Here is a 6325-nt window from a genome sequence, read left to right as displayed (position 1 = left end):
AGCGTGCTACCTATCTCTCAAAAAAAATCTTTCGTGCTAACAAAAAATATTTGTTTTTATTTTTATTTTTTCCCTTTTACCTTGCTAGTGTTAAAAAAAATCACCCTGTATTAAATATAAACTAAAATTTTGGCATTATTTATAGAACATAAGAAGTTTTTCATCTATTAGTTTAAGCTTTTGCGTTAAACATGAGCCTTTTAATTCAATTATTTTTTAATTCAACTCAGTATATTAGTTGCCAATTTTAAACAACTAGTTCAGTTATTTGGTTTGTTGTTAAATTTCTATGATTCCTTAAATAATTTTGTTTCAAAAAAAAAAAAAACTTAAATTCGAAACATCCCAATTTACCCCTAGGTTGTGTTTAAACAGGTTATTAAATACCTCAAAAATTGCTAAAATAGGTCACATAATCGTATTATACTAAAGTAGTGTCTCGTGATGGTTAATTCATAAATATTCTAAACTTAAAATTTAAATTATATTCCATTATTAAAAGTTTGTGATCCAGATTTATTCTAAATTTAAAATTTAGATTATTTTCTACCAACTAGATATATTCTGCAGGAATCTTTTTTAAATTGCTCAAATAATTTTAAAAGGTCAATTTTTTATTATTGTTATTCGAATTAATTTAACTTGTACATTGCATAGCCAAAATTCCAAGTGTATTATTATATAACACACGAGTTCTATTCATCTATATAACAGGTTGCATGAAGCCTTATTAGAGTTAAAATCTCTTAACATGATTCCAATAAAATAAAATAAAATCAACATGAAGCTATAAAACAAGCTGTCAGGTCGTTAGCGCTAACCATTAATTCCAAAAACTTGAGCTGTTAGAAATACACATCCAATTCACTTAAAGCGTATAAATACAGCATCCACAGATCTCGATTGTGACTCGGTCCAACTAGCCTCATGTCACTTTGAATATGATTCGACCCAACCCAGTCTAATGCTATTTCGAAATAACTTAGCCCACTTGACCTTTCGTCAAAGAACAAAATACTGACTCATTTAAACTAGCACAAATCATTAAATTTATATGTTTTTGCGCTGCAGAAAAAACAAAGTTATAATTAACTTTGATTTAGACATGGATGTGACTATTGATTTATATATTCACTCTGCAATAAAAACAAGGTTATAATTCACTTTGATTGAGACATGGATGTTAACTATTAAATTAATTGCATATGTGATTTTGTCAATGTTTGGATTAGCCACTTAATTTATTGGGTTAATTTCCTACATGCTGATGCAAACATATGAAATAGTAAATATATTCTTATAAAATTTATATTATCATATTTATCTTTTAATTTTTTTTTTTTTTGCAACTATATTTTTTCAAAAATTCTGATTCATTCATTTATGTTCATGTCGTTTGATTCACCGTTAATTTTTTAACGATGGATGCATAAAATAACTATTTTACTCTTATAAGTTTATTCTTGCAAAAAGTTTTTTTTCTCTCTCTCTCCTCGCATTTTTTGCAGTACATGCGACGTATCTCATGTTTATCTCGCCGTCACCATGTATAAAGAGGAGAGGATGAGAAAGATAACTTGACTCAATATTGAAATACAAATTATAAATGTAAGGGATAAAAAGTTTATTTTACTTCTTAACTAACCGTGGTTATATTTTTTAATTTATAGTTATCTAAATTTTGCTGACAGAATGATATATTTACAGACGGAACGATTTTTAGAGAAATAAATATGATAACTTAAGTGTGGTCGGAATATACTTGTTATTTAATAACTTTAGAGATAATCGTGGGCAATTATCTCTAATTTATTTACTGTGTCATAATTTGAGTGCATCATTTTCGAAATTCCACACCCAATCAAAATTCAAAAGAAGCAAGACTTTAAAAAAGAAAAAATAAATAAAGCAGGGTGACAAGGTCGAGCACTTGCAACTTGCAAGTGGGCACCAAAGGTGATTCTTCCACGGCATGTCAATTTTTGCCTTTTAATGGGGGAAAATTATTGCTTACACAAGGAAGAAAAGTAGGGCAGCTCTGATGGCCAATGGATTCCTTCTTACCTGTGGATTATTACTGCTGAATAATTATTCAAAAAATACGTGCTGATAAAATAAGTGTATTTATATTGTATTTAAAGGCTTAGTTATAACACTTCACAAGTTTCGACCTGATTAAACATATCTGGATATTAGGTCCACTGTTGGATCGTAATCCCACTCAATTTATTACACTCATCAGTTCAACTTATTAGTCTCTTGGATCTATTATTATGGAGCAAAATATTGGACATATTTTAGCCAAATGATAACTCTACAAAAAAAAACAGTGTATAGCGACACTTTTAAATGTCGGTATAGGTCAAAAAAAATGCTGCTTGCTAAATTATCGACACTTTTAAAATTGTTGCTATATGTGGGATCACTAGGCATATAGTGACAGTTTAAGAGTGTCGGTATAAGCTAAAAAAAGTACTGCTAATTTACCAACACTTATTTAAACTTTTAGCAATCACCGGAACTTTACCTTGTTGGCTGCACTGGCGGAAGAGGAGGAGAGCGAAGGGCTCTTCCTCTAAAGTTTCGGTGGATTGAATGAGGGGAGAAGGGAAGATGGTGATCGATTTTTTTTTTCCTTTTTTATTTGTAATCGGACTGAATGGACTGGATGGGGTGGGTTGAGTAGAGTAACCTTTTATTTTTGATTGGATTGTGCTCTATATTTAGGCCTTATTAGATTTTTTTTTTAAGTTTTGACATAAATGAGATACTTACATAAAAATATCCCAAACATGTGTCCCTATAACCTAATTCTGTTGTAGTGTAAATAGCCAATAGTGTCTTCTGCAGGTCGGGGTTGATTCAGAATGAGTCGATTCTTATCATGTCTTTTGTCCTTCAGGGTGGGTTGTGATGGAAGAAACGTTTGATAAATTTTTTGTGGACGAGGACAAATAAAGAAAAGATAGAGGTCTTTTACTGCCCACTCATTTTTCTTAACAGATCGGAATAAATTCGGAATGATTTTTTTTTTTCTTATTATTTAGTTCTTACTTGTAACCCTATTTGGAACTGATCGGGACTGAATTAATTTACTAAACTTTTAAATATGTGCCGATCAGTTATAACTGATAAAGTCAGGCTATTTGTATTCCTATCCACCACAACAGTTATAGCCATGCTAGTAAAAATATAATGTAAAAAAATTTATTGCTGAATTAATTTTTAATTTTTTTTTAGCCATTAACATTTTTATGATAATGATAATAAAAAGTTCACAATTGAAAAACAGCAGGTGCCCAAAACACATTTAAACTTTAAATCAATGTTTTTGGGCCATGTAAGGTGGCAGTAGGTCTAAACTTAGGTTATATGGCAATTGATACAGTTTTTTTTAAAAATTTGTATTATATGTTTTGCACTTGTGTGTAATGTTGGGAACTTTATGGAATGTTGGTATTATCACTTGAAGTAACCATAACTGAAAGAAAATTATTACTTATACACTTTTTATAGGGAATAAGTCCTACACCCTTAAATTCAAAGATTTACATTTTTTTTTTATTTTGAGTTTAAAAAAGTTGATAAAATAAGTGAGAAAATAAAGGCTACAAAGAAATTGGGGTGTAAATTTTATACCTAACTACAGAGCGTATGGATAGTGTTATTCTAATAGAAAAGAAATGTAATTGTATCTTACGACTGCGTTTTGTTCGGGTATAAATAAAAACTGCTTATTTCAGAGATAAGTACAGCTCAGCCATAAGTAGAAATTAGACCAATTTTCTATTTGGATGAAAATTGAATTGTTTCCGAGAATAAGATAAAATAGTATTTGAATGGTTAAATTGGAATAGAAGGAATAAAAGTTATAATCTTAAATTAAAAATAATTTAATAAATTAATCAATTTATTAGCTATGAATATTGTATAAGATCATGAAAATATATTAATTAATTAATTGATTATAAAAAATAATTTAATTTTTAAGTAGTTAGTAAATTATTTTAGTTAGATTATTAGTAAAAAAATTAACCAGAGTAGTGTTGATAAATATAAATATTAGTTTATGAATAAATATATTAAATTACTAATTTTTAATGAGCTAATTAATTATAAATAATAAATTAATTAACTCCTTTATTATTTAAGCAGTAGATAATGATTTATAGACATTAATTTGATTAATTAATAATTTTTAATATCATATTTAAAATTAAATTTAGCTTTTAATTAACCTTCTTCCCGAATAAGCTTGTTCTAGAAAGAAATGGAATAGCAGTTCTAATCTTTTATCAACTTGTTCTAGAAAAAGAAGAACTATTGTTCGAGCAGTTCTAATCTTATATCAGCTAGTTCTTACTTATATCCGAACCAAACGAAGCCTAACTAAACGATGAAATTCCCAAACACCACCATGGGAAGCTTTTCTTAGTTTAAAATGTGTGTTTTTTTTTCCAAAAGAGACAAGTTCAAAGGGTAGATTGAGATGACCACACTGGTGCAGAAATTTAACCATTCATTCTATAACCATTCTGAGTTATTAGCAACTTAATGGACTCTTAAATTATTTATCATCATCAATCGTCTTTGATGATTGATATCTTAGATCTCAAGTTTAAGACATAGTTACATTGCATTTTCATCTTAATTCAATATTAAAAAATTTAGCCGAAGATAGAACTTATCCAAATTATAGATTCGATTATGTTTAAGAATTTATGTAATTAGAGTAAAATTTATAATTAGCTAAAATAAAAATTGAAGTTATCATCAGTTATCACTTCGTAGCTATATATATAGCTAGACGTCAATTAATTAGATGAATTAGCCACAATAGACATGACGGTATATGGCTAAGGGTGTCAACGAAGATGTAATTAGATACATTTTGTTAATAAAATAGATAAAATATTAGTTTAGGTATCCTTCTCCTTCAATGTATCTTTCACATAATTAATATCGGTACCAGTATAAATAATGATTTTAAAAATTAATATCAGAAAAAATCACGCTTTTGGTCAATGTACGTACATTCAATGTGTCCCATTTTTAGGAAAATGGGACCATGAACAAGCACGAATTTCTGCGCCGGCTATGTAGGCAAAGTTTCAGTGGCTTAAGTAAACCGCTGCGGTGGGAAGCTGAGAAGCAACGGCCGAAGCAAATCTCACACGCTTTTCCACCATTATTTTGTCCCCACCATAACCCCCCTTTTTTCCTCATTTTTTTCTTTTTTGGTTCCTTACTTTTTGTAATATTTTTTATTTAATCCCTCTCTATCCTTTTCTCTCTGAGCACGATTTTTACAGTAGCGGAAAAAAAAGAAAAAGAAAAGAAAAAAAAGGTCTTTTTCCGATCCTGTATTCACGCAAATTTTTGTTCCTTTCTTCCTTAATTCATGTCTTTTTAACTGTTTCAGAATTCTACAAAAATTATCTAAATTTAGGTAAAAAAATAGAGATATTTTTATTAATATTTTTAAAATATTTTTATTTTTCTTAAATTTAAATTACATTACTTAGTTGGGCATATAATTGATTTTAAATTTATTATTGATCATTAACTATATTATGAGTTTTACATTTTTTTTTTTTTTTGCTGAAAAGCAGTAATTTTGTTGAATAATTTGACTAAAACAAATATTTATGAATAAGTAATAAATTTAGAGAAATATTCAAAAATAATCTATTATTTAGGGGACTTTCTCACAATTCTTACCTATTTTTTAATCAAGTATATAGTTTTAGGGGCGCAAATAATGGATTTGGAGTCAAATCATTCATGGATTACTTTAATTTGGTTGCCCAACGTTTTATAATTTTTATTTTACTATCAAATCCTTCAATTTTTTTTTATTGACTTCAAAATTTAAATATTGTATTTCTCTTTACAAATTTCATTAGTATACTTAATTCGTAAGGTACATAATTAGCTTAACTTTAAAAATTAGAAAGCCGTTGACTCGTTAAAATTAAATGAATTAAAAATTTGAGTAGCTAAATTAAAATTTAAAAAATTTACCAGGCCGATTTAAAATAGTCCGAAATTCAGATAAGTTTTGTATAATTTTATTCATATACAATGAAAAAAGTTTAGAATGCAACAGTTATATTATTGATGTAGCGTTTCCAACTAATAAGATTATTTTATTGAGTTCAACACCCATCACGCTATGACTATTAAAAAATATTTTTATTTTTATTTATTAAAAAAAAAATATATAATTGTCTGGTTATTAACGATGCAGTATAATTATTAGAATATAGATAGATTCCCTTGGTGATCATCAAAGATATTTGTTTCGTGAGAGTGTCTATAAATA

The sequence above is a fragment of the Ananas comosus genome, linkage group 25 (assembly GCF_001540865.1).
Source record: "Ananas comosus cultivar F153 linkage group 25, ASM154086v1, whole genome shotgun sequence".
NCBI lineage: Eukaryota > Viridiplantae > Streptophyta > Magnoliopsida > Poales > Bromeliaceae > Ananas > Ananas comosus.
Note: the sequence above shows the minus strand (reverse complement) of the source record.